At 34.0% G+C, this 16,900-nt stretch overlaps 1 pseudogene; it reads right to left on the reverse strand.

Annotated features, from left to right (window-relative positions):
* Positions 1-16,332, reverse strand: part of LOC149557988 (serine/threonine-protein kinase VPS15-like) — a 67,731-nt pseudogene extending 51,399 nt beyond the window's left edge.
* Positions 16,333-16,900: the final 568 nt, after the last annotated feature.

Here is a 16,900-nt window from a genome sequence, read left to right on the forward strand (position 1 = left end):
TCTCCTTTGAAAATGAGAGTTGTAACTCCTTTCTCTAGTGCAAAGAGAAGTCCTCAAATTAATGCTTTTACTCTACAACATTGTTAGTACATCTAAATTGCAATCGATATGATGTGTAGAAAGACTTACCTTTTGGACCAATTAACTCAATACCTGTACTGGCTCCTGATTTGCATTTTGAATTGTCAAAGTGAAGCATCCAAATTGGGCTTTCCTTGGGTTTTCTAACCTTATGCTTGTTTGTCCTCAATTTCTCTTATACTTGAGCTTTAAAGAATTGTTTATTAGGAACCCATTATAATTTTCTAGGAGGCAAACTTGATGATTCTCCATTGTGAATTCTTGATAGAGGAGGTGTGTGCTTTTCTTGTTTATCTTGAATTTCCTTGATCAAGTTTTTAATTTCTTCAACCTTAGGCAGAGGATGAATGACTACTAATGTCCATCCCTAGCCTTTTATGTACCATCTTCTTCTTTATACTTTGATCATTTTAGGTGGAGAAGAAGACAAATCTTTGCCATCTGAAGAGGTATTGCTCTATGATGCATTTAGATCTTTAGTTACCCATTTAATCTCTTCCATAGCATTAGATGTGTTTGTAGGACTTTGGTTTTTTGTAGGTTCATTTTGTGGGTCATCAACATTCCTTAATCCCACCATTTGTGTAAATACCTTAGCAATTTATTCCTAACATGATGAACATTAAAACTCAAAATGGTTAACTTTATGTAATTGATAAAATCCTAGAAGGAGGAGGATATTGGGATTAACTTCTTCTCCTAGACATTGTAAATTAGCCATCATATGGTCTATGAATTGTATTACAACCTTATCTTTTAGGGTTGAAATCATGGAGTCCATATCTTGATCATTTGGTTTTCTAGTCGAAGTTGTATAAAAAATGATCACCTTATAGGAGTCTAAATTTGTTTGTAAGAAGGTTGCCTCATTAAGGGCATTGTAATCTATGATCATCTTTTTTAACTTTGGCTTTGCATCAATTTTTATTTGATTGTTCAAACCTTTCCATGGTAACCAAAGCTAAGTGAAATCTATAGAAAATCAACCCCTTAGACACTTCATCCATTCTCTACCGAGGAGTAATCCATATGTCTCTAGGATATCAACCACATGTATATCAATGACATCTTGAATTCATAGGTTGACTACTAACTATATCTGCACATCCTTTAATACACGTATGACTTTCACCTATATTTTGTCCAACTGTATCACTATCCAGTTGGTAGGTTGAGGTTTGACCCCTGACTTTTGTGCTATGGATAATGGCATGACATTGCATGAAGCTCCTGAATCAATATGGAAATTATGAAGATTATTCCCATATATTCTAATACTGAAAAAAACTAGGGGCACCTCTACATTATCTTTAAACATAGTGCGCAATGGTTCTACATCATAAACTTGTTGTGACACCATCTTTTGAGGGGTAGTATTCACATTGTGGGAAGTCTTTGTATGGTCTAGGGTCTTCATGAGCGCCTCTCATTGTTGTGGACATTTTTGTAACATGTCAAACATATCGATTGATATCTGCATACTGAATGTTGTTATTGTTATTATCTGTAGGAATACAGCCATTATTTAGATGAGTGTTGCACTATTGGTTCTATCTCTAGAAGCCATTATTTTGATCAAGAGGATTGAAGTTGTTTCCTCCATTATTGTTTCCTGCATTATTGTTGTTTCCATTGAAGTTCCTATTGTAATTTTGGCCATAATTGTTGTTGTAAGGAACAACATTATTTCATTGGAACTTGTTATTTTTTCCTTGTGAAAACCTAAGATGAGTCAATTCATTGTTCATTTGTGACATATTCTTTTTCATCTGACCAAATTTAGAAATATAGCTATTTTTTGCTTCAACAGGGATTGCTTCCTTTTGCTCAAAGAAGGCAACTTTTGGAGGTTCATACCCTGGATATGTTAGAGTGAGGTTTTGTAGAGCATAGGTATAAATTGAATAGGCATGGTGGATACTTTGACTGGGTATGTTGGCATTACTGTGATAGCTTGGGCTGGGAGCATCAATCCTCCTCCGTTAGGATTGGCTTGCTTAGTAAAAGTTATTGCTTCTACGAAGACCTTTTCCAATGTATCAATATTTGTTGCTAGAAGCCTTCTCAAAAAGATAGTAGTAAGAGGGTCCATAACATTTAGATAAATCTGAATAGTTGCTTCAACTGTTATAGTATATGGTGTTTCCAACCTGCGATATGCCATATGGAAGTGATGATTGAAGCATGAAACTATCTCAGCTGGATCCTTTTTAATCGATATGAATTGTTGATGTATGACTATTGGGTTGACAAAAGTTTTAAATTTCTCTAGGAGAAATTCCTCAAAAGTGTCCCAATCTCCAATACATCCAGGTGGCAAATTGACATACCAATTGTAAGAAACTTCCCCCAAAGAGTAGGGGAATAAATGAAGGACCGCATCCTTGTTCGCAATCTATTTTTCAGTTGCAAATTTATTTGAATACTTTAATGTGGTCTTTGGAAGTTCGTGTTTCTCCATAAATAAACCTTGGGTAAAAATTCTCAGGATTTTTGGGAGTGTCATGGAGTCCACCTCTCAATTTTATTAGTGATTCTATAGCATTTGCAAAGAATGCCATCAGAGGATTTAGTGAGCCTAAAAGTGGTTTTTGAGGTGGAACTATTGGAATATGTGGTGGAGTTGAAGAAGATAGTGAAAGTTTGAATGAAAGTGGTTGAATTCAAGGTATTCCTTTATCACTGCGTGGTTTGCAAAAGTGGGTAAGCCCAAGAAACTCATGTGCACTAGGTGAAGATCTTAATGCTCCCTGAAATGGGGATTCTAGATCAAAACCCTCCAATTTGCATCAACTTTTGAAAAAGCGCACCTCTATAGAAGTACACTTTCTCACAAAATGAAATACACAGTAAAATTTTGCACACTCGCAGACTTGCAAAACTATACACCTGGGCACCTGTGCACCTAAATTTCTCAAATACTCAGAAATTTTTTTGAACTTGTGGAAAGCATAGATTTTTGCAAAAGAATTTTGAAACTTTAGAAACAAAAATTCCAATTTTTCTGAGAATCAAAAATGCGGCCCTCCCTCTAGTGCCACTTCTGTTGAGCTATCGTTATGCATGATGCTAAGTGGTAGGAATTCTTGGGAACTCCTCTCCTAAAAAGCTGATCTTGTGAATCAACTCCAAGGTTTTAGGTGATATTATGACCTACTAGAATCCATTCAATTGAGGATAAATGTGATTGTTCATGAGGAGGCCTTTGCTGGTTCTTTTGATTTTAGATGAGATGTAGAATTTGCACATTGCTTCAAAAATACACGCACAAAAGTACTATATTTTTGTATTTTCTATTGTTTATGAATGAAATCTAAAAATACAACTAGTATGAAGTCATATTCTAACAAAGGGAGTTAGTAAAGAAAATTAAATTAAATTAAAGCAAATAATATAAAAATAAAATCCTAACAGACATAAGCTATAGAAAAATACACATCTACAAGTTAAGTTTTCAAAGAAATTGATAGGTAACCAATGAAAGGAGTGGCGCTTCCTTGATTCCATTGATGCAATCATCGATAAGAAACTTAGTAACTATATGATGTTTCACTCTTCATCAAATTGCAAGGCCATGGAAAGTGTGCTCATGTGAGACAAAATGTTATGCAAGTATAATTTGACAATTTCTTCTTGAGCTAGATACGTCAATAGAATTTATAAAACCATAACAAACACCAGAATTAATGAATCACACAACCAAAAACAAAGCAATAAACTTTTGGCTCAATCACAGTCCTATGAAAAAATATTCACAAAACAATGACACATTTAGGAAAGAATCACTACACTCCAAATGCAAGCACCAAAAGCATAATTTTTATTGCAAAATAATGGAAGCCCTAATTACATATTACAATGGAGTATTTATAAGAAATCATCTCCTCAATTTGTGTTGAGAGTGAGAGATATCTTCATGCAATAATATTATTTTAAATTGATTAAAAAAACTAATTATATACAAACTAACAATCTAACTAGGCTTAGTAGGACTCCATCCATTTTTATTCATTAATTGGATGCATGAGCCTTTACATGTCAAAAATAAAGAATTTATGATAGGAGAAAGAACAAGAAAGCCTTCAGTCAAAGTAGAAGTGTCTAGAAGTGCCAAAAATGGGAGTTGATCCTTCATTGGGTGTATGTCAAAGTTAAACTATCGTCAGAATGCATTTTCAATGGATGGAAAGCTCTATCTTTGGAATTGGCAGTTAACTATCAATGCAACTCTAGAAAAGTGCACTTGTGGACCTACAGACCTCAAAAGGGTCCAAAATCTCAAAATTTGACTAATTATCAAAATTTAAATTTTGGCTTCTAGGTTTTGTTCTCCTTCATCCCAAAGCTATGTCAGGATGTTTGCCCTTGAATTTCTCTATAATCTTAGTAATATTTGCTATATTTGGTAAATCTAAAGCCTCATACTTGTCTTTGAACTTCTATCTATAGTTATCTACCTCAATTTGAGTCTTAGCAAAATCCTCAAGTTTGGTATCCAATTCTAATAAGGCTTCCTCTGTTCTAAAACCCTACTAGATTTCCTCATCATCAGAAGCTTCTTCAAAAATCTTCTTGAATTCCTCCACTACTACCTCTATGGGCATTAACTTCTCTCATTCCTTATCCTCAAAAATCTCTAGAAACACATCACTATAATGACTCTTTGCCTCTAAAATTCACTCTAAAGCTTGGTCCTTGAGTTGGTGGATCTTTGTGTGTAATGTTTCCATTACTTTATTACTATCTAATCTCTTGTCAATCCAATCATCAATAAAATCTAACTCTTTTTTTGTATACACATCTAACAAAATCCTATATCTATGCCCTTCTATGGCTTGCAAAACCTATAAATCTTTACTCTAGGCCCATACCTCATCCATTATGCTGAATCCTATTTCAAAATTGCTACCATCTTATTTACATTTTCCTGGGTAGCATGCAATAACTTTAGATTCCCTTGGATGATCAAGACACCCTTTTCTTCAAAAATTTCCCACCACTACTACAAGGATTTTTAAAATGGGTCCAAATGCACACCCCTCCCTTCTTTGAGTATAACATTTAGATTCTCTGTGGGGTGATCAAGATCTAGGTGACCAAAAACTTTGGCTAAATATCCTCTTAGGATTTCATTTTTCCATCGAAGTGTTCTAAGTTTGGCCCTTCCTGGTCCATGCTTCTAGAAACTTCCTTTATCCCCTTGGTAACCATCAACCTAGCCATATCCAATGTGGGCTTCCCAAGCATGACCTCTTTGATTTGATAATCTTGTGGGCTTAAGCTTTTTGCATCTGCATTAGGAGGAGGGATAGCCACTTGAGTGAATAAATCTTGATCCATAGTGTTGTTGATAAATGCCAACGGTCTCACTTCCTATGATGCGGACTCAGGTTTATTCAAGACCTCAGCCAATTCAATGATATCCTCCTCTTCTACATGGAATTGTGATTTATTATTTATCATCATTTCTTTCTTGTGCCACCTTGGAATCCATTCAATTGAAGGCCCACCTCTCAAGGATGAAGGAGCATGTTCACCTACCTCCTTTCCCTTATAACTCCTCCCTAGAGTTCTTTCTCTTTGCAAAGGCTCTTCTTCTATGGTCTTTATTTTTGTAGAACCTATGGTTTGCACCTTAGTGTCTTGGGAGGCTTGTTGACAATATTCAACCATCTGTCCATATTTTGACACTTCATTGGTTGCCATTTTCTATGGCTTCTCCTCTTGTGAAGGCTCCTTTTGAACCTATTCTTCTTTGAAACTTGGAGGCAAAGGAGTAACAGAACCTTTATCCACCACTAGAACCTGTAATAGGGAGGAAGGAGTAAAATCAAGACCCTGTGATTCTAGAGGCATATGCATCCATTCCTCTTGTTGGGGCTCACCTGTTGGGGTATCCTTGATCCTATCCCCAATAAACTTCATTCCTATGGGCATGAAGTCAAAATCTGACATTTTGAATAGGTCATTGCCCTCTTTACTCTGCTCATTCATCCATTGTTGTACTTCATCTTCTAAAGAAGTTACTTCCAAAGGTTCCTCTAGGATGGATGGTAGTGTCACCATGGAACTTCTCCTCTTTTCTTTTTCCATGGTTCTAGCTAGTCAGGTTCTTCTTTGTATAGGCGCATCCCCCTCCTCACCTTCCTCTTCTTCTTCTTCTTCCTCCTTGAGAATAGGTTCTGAGATAGATCAAAAAGGAACCATCCTTCTAATCACTCGTTCCCTCTTCTTCATTAGAATCTTGATCTTCTTCTATTTCTTAGAGGTGGAAGGGGATGTTGGTTCTACCTATGGAGGAGGAGAGACTTGTGGAATTTCACCCTTTGTATGGTTAGGCACAACAAGTGGCAATTGAGGATCTATCCAGACTTGGGAAGCTCTAGTATCTTCTAACCCTTGTAGGTTTTCTTCCTATTGTTGAGGAGGTGCTTGTACTTCACTCTCTTTTGTTTCAACCCTTTGTGGAGAACTCCTCTTTCTTTTTCCCTTTCCTTTCCTCTCCAAAGGGTGATAGTATACAACTGGGCAGTCTAGTTGGTATACTATTTCTGGCCTTATTGGTGACTAGGCCACAAAGTTAGGTATAGTAACCTTCTTCCCTCTACCTTTTTCTGGGTTGGCTTGTGCATGAAAGACCACTATGTTAGGTATTCTAGGAACAAGTTGGAATGGATTCTTGATCCAATCCTACATTATCCAAATGATGTGCCTCAACTTATGATTTATATCATCACTCTCCTCTTTGTCAACCTTGGCATTCATCACGAGTCTCTCTTTGATTTTTGTCTATGTTGAAAAAAGGGTCCAGTAGCTCCCCCAAGTCTTGCTTCAATATTTCCTTAGGAATATGAACCTTTAAATCCTTTTCAGCCAAATACAAAGTCATCCTACAATTGTCCTTTATATGAACATCGTGGTCATTTATTGCATTCATTGAATAATCTTCAATGGCCTTTTCATGCTAAAATTCCCTACCTGCTAGACTCTAAACATTCCCAATATTGTTAAAACAAGGCTTCGGACAATTGTACTCCTCAAGAGGATATTGCTTCCACTCCCATTCAAAAGACAGATTATCCTATTTTTGCTTCACTTGATAGGGTCCTATGACTAGGGGCCATGTCCAACATGGTCTTCATTGTTTCCTAACCCTATCATATGCAAATTCAATCTATCGTGCAACCTCCAATAGGACAAGTCTATAACTAGGATATCTAGGGAGCTTCTTTGGGTTAACAATGGCACCAACTACCCTTAGATATGTGAATGTTTTGAATTGAATGTAATAGGCCCCGAGAGCTATTATCTATGCTACTGCATCATCTGATAATATTTTTGCATAGTCTCCCTCTATGAAATGGATGATAGAAAATATGAATGCATCACTCATGATTTTGTATTTTTTTCTTTGTCTTGAGAGCTTCTTCTTCACCAATTGAGGGTAGACAATATAAGGCTAGACATTGGGATCCTGCATGTTGCCCCTTTTGTATAATTTGGTATAGTTTGTCGCCCTGGTAGCTAATAGATATTCCAAATATGAATTCATGTAGAACTTCTTCTTGTCCTTCACCACCTCCAATTGTTCACATAAGCTTTCACTCAATGTGGTGACCTAGTCAAGTGGCATCCTTTCCATCTTGATAGTCTCAATAAAATTTAACATGAAAACGTTCAAGTGTCCAACCATCAACAAACCCATTACTCTACTCAAAATAATGATAGAATATTCAATATCTTCCTTAATATACCCTCTTGTCATATCCACCTTCCCTGTTACCTTCCCCAAAGGAGTACTCTCAATAAGATAAGAGGACTAGATGATCTTAGTTACCTCACTTAGGTGTTCTCTATACCACCTTTCTGTTACCTCATAGGTTTGTCTGATGAATTGATTAGCCCTAAGGAAATGAAATACCCTCTCAATGTTGTTGGGTCAGAGGTCAAAGACAACTTCTCTAGTCATGCTCTTTACCACCCTTTCCTCAGGAATAAAGTGTTGTATTAGTGTCATTATTAGCTCTAAGGATTGTACTGATGTTATGTACAAAGCTACGTTCACCAACCCTAATTAGATTAATGTAGATACCATAGCCAATCTCTCCTTGGGCTTGTTGCAAATCCTTAGGGACTCCCCCAGATCAGTGTGCCCCAAGTCTGTATCCTTAATCTTAGAATAATCATCTTGGAATCTTCACTTTGATTTGACACCTTAAAACTTGAACACCACAGGCTTTGGTACCATTTTCTTGCCAAATGAAGATGCCATTTTATCTACATGACAAAAGAAAGATGTCCATTAGTTCAAAATTAATAATTATAGGGCAACAATAATGCTTAGTCTCAAAATTAAATGTTTTAAAAAAACATCTTGTTATCCTCCTTTTTCTCAAAACAAAATTTTTTAATATAAGGTGTGAACTAGTGCACCATATCAGGTGTGTAAGTGCACACCTTACCTTCTTTTGGTTTTTTTTATGGGTGTGCATTATATGGAGGTTCGCACTAGCACACCAAGTTAGGTGCGCAAATGCACACCTCATTTTGTGTTTGGGGTTTTTGCATATGGGGGTGCATGGTAGTGTAGTAGTAGTGCAACGCTTTTCTTTTTTTGCATTTGTTTTGAATATGGTGCATATGTGGGGGAGGTGCATAGGAGTGCACCTAATTAGGTGAGAAACTACACACCATACTCCTAAATGTTTTTAGAGCAACAGTGGGCTAGCACAGCTCGTTAGGTGTGGACTTGGTGAAATTCGAAGCCTGCGGAGCTTTGGTGTGTGCCGAAGAAGAAACAAAGCTGAGGGAGCTACAAGTTGGAAATGAAGTGAGGTGAGGTGGGGGGAGGTGTGTGGGGTTTAAATAACCCCACCCACTTTGGTTGGTGTGCCCATGTGAATCTACGCAGATGTGCATCAGTGCATCACCCAAGTGTGATAAGCACTTGCGTAGAAAAGCAGGTGGGCATTTTTTTTTTTTTTGAATTTTTTTCTAATATGACTTCTCCACCAGGACCTAGGACCTAAGCTAAGGGGTAGGTAAGACCTTTAAATAATTTGGATCCTATATTAGGAGCCTAACATCTAGAAGAATAAAGTAAGGGGTCCCTATTCCTCTTAGGGAATGGGGCATGCGTTGTGGAACCACAATAGTTATCAACAATCATCGGCCAAATAAGCCACTAGATAACAACAATAAACAACCAAATAAACTATTGTTTACCAACAATAAATGACCAAATCAATGATTAAAATAGTTTAGTCATAAATTTGGTTGGGAGATAAATGTCTGGCATAAAGTACCACAAGTCACATGATCAAAATTAGTCATATATCTAGAATATTTAGTAGTTTATTTAATCATTTATTGTTTCTTTTGTCCTAGTGATTGAAAAGCCATAACATTACCTTTGAGGTTATTACTCATTAATAATATACATAGATAGTAATACTAGCAATTTCCTTTGAGGAAGGTATCCCTATTGATAGTAGAAGCCCCTGAGTAAGATCAATGTTTTTTAAGGTTGATAGAGAACATTTATCATAATTGTTCATATTTTCCTAGAGTAAATAACAAGGGACGTGACATTGGTATTAGAGCATAATCCTACCATCTTGTGGAAAAATAGTGAAGGAAAATCTAAGATGGAGAAAATAATCTAAATGATAAACCAAATATTTACAAGAACAAGATATGATGAGAGATGTAAAGATGTAAGATAGCTATGAAAAACATAAGCATATTATTTCAAGTTAATTACAAAAGTATATATTATATTTGTAAATGTAAGGAAAGATGGTGCTAGTTCAAATGAGAAGCATAAAGAGGATAACAACAAACATATAAAGAATAACACCTTGCAGAACATTGATGAACCATGTAAGAGAGCACCATTGTCTACAAAAGGAAACACAAAAATGTATTAATGGTAGTGACAATTTTATGGCATGAAAGTAGAAAAAAACTTCAGGAGAATTGTATGACACTAAATTACTATGAGACTTGGGAAGAGATAAATTCTCTCCCAACAATTATAGAGATGGATAATCCTAAAGAGATATCCATAGAGGCCTTAGGATTAGATCAAGTCTCTCCTAAGGATTACAAGGAGGGATAATCCTAAAGGCATATCCATAGAGGCCTTAGGGATAGAAAAAGTCTCTCCCTATGATTATAGAGATGGGTAATCCTAAAGGGCTACCCATAGAAGCCTTAGGATGAGATAAAGTCTCTCCTAAGGATTAAATAGAGAGGGATAATCCTAAATAGATATCCCTAGTGACCTAGGATGAGATAACATCTCTCCTATGAATCACTAAGATGAGTACTTCATACTCATAAAGGCCTTAAGGTGAGATAAATTGTTTCCTAAGGATAGTAGTGATGAATAAATCCCAAAGGGGTAGCCATAGATGCCTAGGATGGGATAAAGTCTCCCCTAAGGTTTACAAATGCATATAGAAAGAGGATATCAATAAGGATTTGGAAGAGATAAAGTCTGTACCAGTACTTATGAGGATTACTAATCAAGACTTGTCATGGGTCAAAGAGAGGAAAAGGAAGGATTGAGAAGTACACAGTATATAAAGATAATTTTATCTTTTAAAATTTAATCTTGTGATATTTAAATTTATATTTTCAACTATCTAATCCTAGAGTAAAATTGTTGTTGCAAGATTGTCAACCATATCATAAGGAGATGGTATTGAATTACTTGAGGACAAGCAATTTTGGGAAGGGTGAACTATAATGTCCCCATATCCTAGATAATTTTTAAAAATAGAGTTAATATACATGCAATACATAAATAAATATATCATAATATAATTATAATTGCATTCGTTAAAGTTAAATAAACAATAATATCTATTTCTAAGATTGAATTGAATAAATAACAATAATAATAAATAAGTATTATAACATAATCTATCATTTTTATCAAATTGATATAATATAATGTTATATCTATTGAATACAATATAGATGAATTCTTTAATAAATATATAATTAATAATAAACCTATTATTATTGTTATTACAAATATATTTTTATTGTAAAAATATATAATTACTATGATTCATATAATTCATGATTATGTGTATTTAGTAACTATATTTTATTACATATTTTCACTAAAATTATATCAATCAAATATTGTAATATAAATTGACCCAATATATGTATGGTTACAACCTTTGATCCATACACATATATAAGGAAGGACAATGAATATTCTAAAGAGATTACAATCATCAAAGGTAAGACTGATTCAACATGTATGATATTATATAGATATACTCCTAACATATCATAAAGAAGATGAAAGTAAATTCCTCTTGCAATGAATGATCTAATATTGGTAGAAAAAAATTGAGCAATAGTAAGTTATACACATCGAGAGAAAAAAAAAAAAAGAGTTTTGATGGTTAGCAAAGATATGGTGGGAAATAAACATACTAATCTTATTATTCCCATGGTGGAAGATGGTGGTGAATAAAATATACATAGTTAGCATAGAATAATGGTTAACATACATTATGGGATCAATGTCTTATCTAATTTATATGGGTGAATAGGTAGTGCATTAGATTCTATAAGAATCTTAGATCCTTGTGTATGATAGTGTGTAAATAAAGAATATAGAATTACGAAGAAGGGGAATCTAGCTTGGGAAAAATTATGCTTGGGAAAAATAAGTCAACTTTGACTATTTAAAACTTTTAGTCTACGAATGAAGCTTAGTGTGTGATGTTTAAGTCATCTGGTTGATATCTAACACTATGGAGACCTACATAGAATATCAACAAACTCAATGCCATATGTTGCATTGATTCAAAAATTTAAGCATTGATACATAGACAATACCAAACATAATACAGGTAACAAAGAGAACTGAATGGAGTATATATTAACATAAAGAATCATAGACAGAAAAAGAGATGAGAGGAATAAATATTGATCATTCCTACAGGAAAAAATAAGAGGAGAGACAAGAGATTTTATTGATCAATATGATGATCAAATGTTCGTCCAACAACCATCTCTGATCATATGTTATAAGAGGGAAAGTGAGTATCATGCATCCAAGATGGTTTGAGATTAGAATATCAAAAATACTAACCACTAGCAACAAATTTACTTAACACATAACAAGATATTATTAAGACAACACCACTAGTCTATTAAACATCATATTAGATAATAGTAATAGCCATTGATACTAAATTGAATTGAGAGTTCAATTGCAAAGACATAACATTACCTTTGAGGTTATTACTCATTAATAATAAACATAGAGAGTAACACTAGAAATTTCCATTAAGGACAATATCCCTACCGATAGTAGAAACTCAATAGTAAGATCAAATATTACCATTTTTTGATTGAGGGAGAAATTTTTCAATAATATTTCGTAAAGTACTAGGGTAAATAACAAGGCACATTACCACCTTCTAATTAATTGTTGAGAAAGAACACTTGCTGAATGTTTTTCAAATGAGATTGTAAAAGAGTGGGTTTAGTCATGAGAAAAACTATGTACTTAACCACTAATCATGAATTATGAGTCAAAATATTTTACCCAAAAAAATACATAGTTAAATTTAGATAACAATATTAAAATTAAACTTACTATAAACACTATTTCTTATTTATCAACTAAACTTTATACTTATATTTTCAATGTTGAATGAAATAAAAATTACAAATTAAAACAAAAAACTAATTATCACTTTACTACATATAAATGCATTTACATTATTTTTTCATTCATAGTTCACCTGTTAGCTTTTTCCTCCTATGAAATTAGTTCTAGTTTATATTTTCAATATGAATGAATTGTGTTTTTTTGAATAGTAATATCTTGCCTATCCCCACCTAGTCTATCACTTCCTAAAAGGTTAACAACATGATTGCTTTAGGAAATTCTAAGTCGTAAAAAATACCCACATGTACGTCCTTCTGAGAAATGAGTTGGAAATGACACATAAACCACATTCATCATAGGCATGATGCAATTTGAAACATAGGCAATTTCATTAAAAAAAATAATGGCTAACCTTTAGGAGATTCTACAGCTAATTCTACGATACATACAAATCAACTAATTAAATATGAAATCCAACAATACAAAAATGGAAAATAAGGGTCTCTAGCATTTATGATGTTCTTTGTTACTACATTAAATATAATTTTGAGTTTTGTTAGCTTATGTACTAGTGCAGGAGATTCTCTTTCCTTTGGGTGTCATGCTTGTTAGAAATCAGAACATAATTTCAAAGAATGGCACATTTGAATTGGGATTTTTCAGCCCAAATTGAAGTTGTTGTTTTGGGCCAATGGATATGGGGAAACATATATGCACCTATGTCAAGTGTTAAATAGTGGGAAAACTTATATTTTCATTGAGAAGGGGTGCACATAAGCTACACTGTAGATGGTGTCGTCTGTTGGCATATAGTATAAGCCAAATTGTTAGAGAAATAATGTATGTTAAGCCTCTAACTCAGCACATGTCGATGATGCAAGGGCATCTGAGGGTCAAGGTTGTTGACTCAAATGTGCATTTTGGTCAAGCTTTACTTCTGAGGGTCATAACTTTTGACTCGAATGTAGGTTTTGGCTGAAATTTTATAGGTAGTTGCATTAGAAGGAGTTATTTGGACTACCGATGGAGCTTAGCTTGATAGATGGTTGCTTTGACACCTTTTTGGGAGCCTAAAATCTTGTCTTGAGCTCCAAATTTTCCTTTTTTGGTTTTTTCCAATTTTTTTAGAAAGTTGTTTTTGTAATAAATCTGAAATCATATTTTTTATTTTGTTGATTAGCTGGAAATTAGTCTTTCCTTAGTTTGGGGATTTTCTTGGGAAAAACCGAGATTCATAGGATGAGTTTTAAAATTTACCAAAAATGAAAAAATCCATTTTTCCCAAAAATCTACCAAATATGGTAATTTTTGGAATTGTAATAATTAGGGGTTTGTTTTCATTGTAGAGGCTGAGTAGAGTTGTGTAAGTTTTAATGAAGAACTATGGTATTCTAAAACATCTGTCTTGTGTCAATTTCTTAATTATTCTTTGACGAGATTGGGTTACATCATTTCGTATCAAACCAGTAAGATTGCTAGGAGATACTAGTACATTTTGGCAAATACGTGACTATGTGACTAAAAAATTTAGTCACACCACTAAAATATTTATTGAAGTGACTAAAAGTGATACAATTCTACTATTTCTTTGTAATTTCTAGGTATAGGTGACTAAATAAATGACTATGTTGATCATGTAGTAAAATCACAAGGTTAAGTGACTAAATAACTAACCAAATAGACTACTAAATAATTGTTAGTTAGTAATATTTAGTTCCCCAAACAAAAACTACTAAATAAATAACCAAATAAACTATTGAATAATTAGTCACTAATCACTGGTCACCAAAACTATTAAATAAATGAGTTAAGTCATTATTTTTTTATCAAGGTTCTTAAAAATTTTCTCTTTCAAGATAATTGTGTAAGTGGGTCCTTTCTTGTCTATTTGGGGCTTGTTTTTCCATTTTCATTAATGGTACCCCAGTTGATTTTTTAGTGCTATGCAAGGAGACCCACTATCTCAGTTTTTATTTATCATAATGGAAGATGGGCTTAGTCAATGTATACCTTTCAAATAGCAACTAGGACCATGAAAATAAATGTTGATAAAAATAAGATATACAACTTATACATCAAACAAAAAAATTTAAAAACCTATTATTTATTCTTTTAAAAACTCAATATTCTAAATTCTAAATAATATAATCTATATAAGTATTAAAAATAACATTAAAATACAACATCATTTAGTTAAATTTTAATAAAAGCACACTTCCTCACATAGAATTCCAAAGTTTAAATAAGAAAATAAGACAATAAAATGGTAATATAGTGTGAAGAAAACTTAATGCAAAATTTAAAAGATGTATTTTGTGAAGCAAAATTAAGGCAAAAATTAAAAGATGTATTTTCATATTTTGTGGGAAATATATCCCCAAAATTTCATCCATTTTTGTTAGATTGTGAGAACAAGAAAATGAAATATTGTTGGATGGGGATCGCCATGACACTGCCATGGAGGGAAAAAATATACTGGATCAACCAAATGATCTCTCAAGAAACAAATCTGTGAGTTGTGTAGTTTCTCAACATGGGGGGTTGGCCTACACATTTTGTAGGGCAAAAATAGTGGTTAAAAAACTCAGAAATGAAGGAAAGCTTCACCATTTTTACTACAATTCACGTGGTTGTTAGCCATAGCTGCTGCCAAGTTTGGAGTTCCCTAGTAGGGAGTAAACATCATCAAACTAATTTTGAGATTGAATTTCCTTCCCCATGTGAAGGCCTAGAGTATTGTTATAAGTTGATTAGGTAAGTGACCACATGACCTTGAATCTGTAAATGATTTTTTAGTAAGATTTGTAATAAGATTAAGGAAACATATGGGGATTTAAATGTCTTTCATGGATACAAAATAGGGAAAAATATGCAACTTTTTCCCTACCCTAAGATGGACAGATTCCTTTAGGATCTAGAACTGGAAAGTTTTTAAATTAAATCTGCCATAGAAAGAATGCACAAAAATTATTTCAATTAAATCTACCATAAAAAGAATGCATGGGACATTTTTCTTCTCATATGACATTAAAAAACTAATGCCACTTTATGATTCACATGACCCATTTTAACTAGTTTGATCCAAAGGTAATAAAATTCATGAGCATAGGCTCACAAAATTGAGGGTAGGAGTCAAAATACACTTCTGGTTGTAAACAACCTAAAAGATCCCATTATTACTTCAGGCACATTGAAAGCCTTCATCCTTAACCTCTTCCAAATTATCTATGACTATTATTAACCTCCTCCACTAAGTGTTCCCTCTTCTCCTCTTCCTTCTTGACTCATGCCCACTGTACTCCAACCTCCTCCACCAATAGCTCTTTCTTCTCCTCCAAATACTCTCTACTCTCCTCTCCTTCATGGAATCTTGTCCATCCAAAATAGACTACCTCCACCAATGTTGTGCAATGTCCTCAACACCAATATGCAAATATGCCTCTTATTTTCAACCTTGTAAACAAAGGCAAACTAAAGTCAACATCTTCAAATTTAACCTCATTCTCTTTTTCTGCCCCAACATCCTCTGTATTCTCATCAATATCAGCCCTGACTTTTTTACATTCCACTATAGTCACATGTTCATCCTCTTCAATCACCATTGTTACAAATCTATCCATTGTACTAAAATAGTTTGTGATCCTCTCAATTTCTTCCTCAAGCAACTTTTTCTCTTTGTTAGGTTTCTCATCAAATACTGAACCTTTGTGTATTACTGGACACTCTATGTCATCCTTATGCCCATTTGTTGTATCCACAGTCCCCAAAGGACATTTCACTACTTCAAATTTTTCCTTTCTTAACTCCAACCTTATATCCTCTAGGTATCTTGTACTTATTGTTGTAATTTCTATGCCTCCTTCTCAATGTAGTCATCCATCTCTTCTTTCTCCCCTTCTCCAACATAGTGATCATCAAAACTCAACCAATCACAAACTTAGGCTTCTTCATTTTCTCCATCAATGGTTTCAAGTCTCTCTAGCTCTCACCATTGCAAGACTCCTTCACACCTACACCAGTCTCTTGAGACTCTCACTAGCTCACTCTTTTCACAACTTCAAGCTCTTAATCAATTAGGAATTTACACAACTGGATCGATCCTCTTGAGCCTTCCATAACCACTTCTTACCTCCATGTGCAAACTAGATTGTGGTTGGTGATTGGTTTATG

This window comes from Cupressus sempervirens, chromosome 5, assembly GCF_028749045.1.
Source record: "Cupressus sempervirens isolate cs-2001-9-10 chromosome 5, ASM2874904v1, whole genome shotgun sequence".
In the NCBI taxonomy this organism is placed as follows: Eukaryota; Viridiplantae; Streptophyta; class Pinopsida; order Cupressales; family Cupressaceae; genus Cupressus; species Cupressus sempervirens.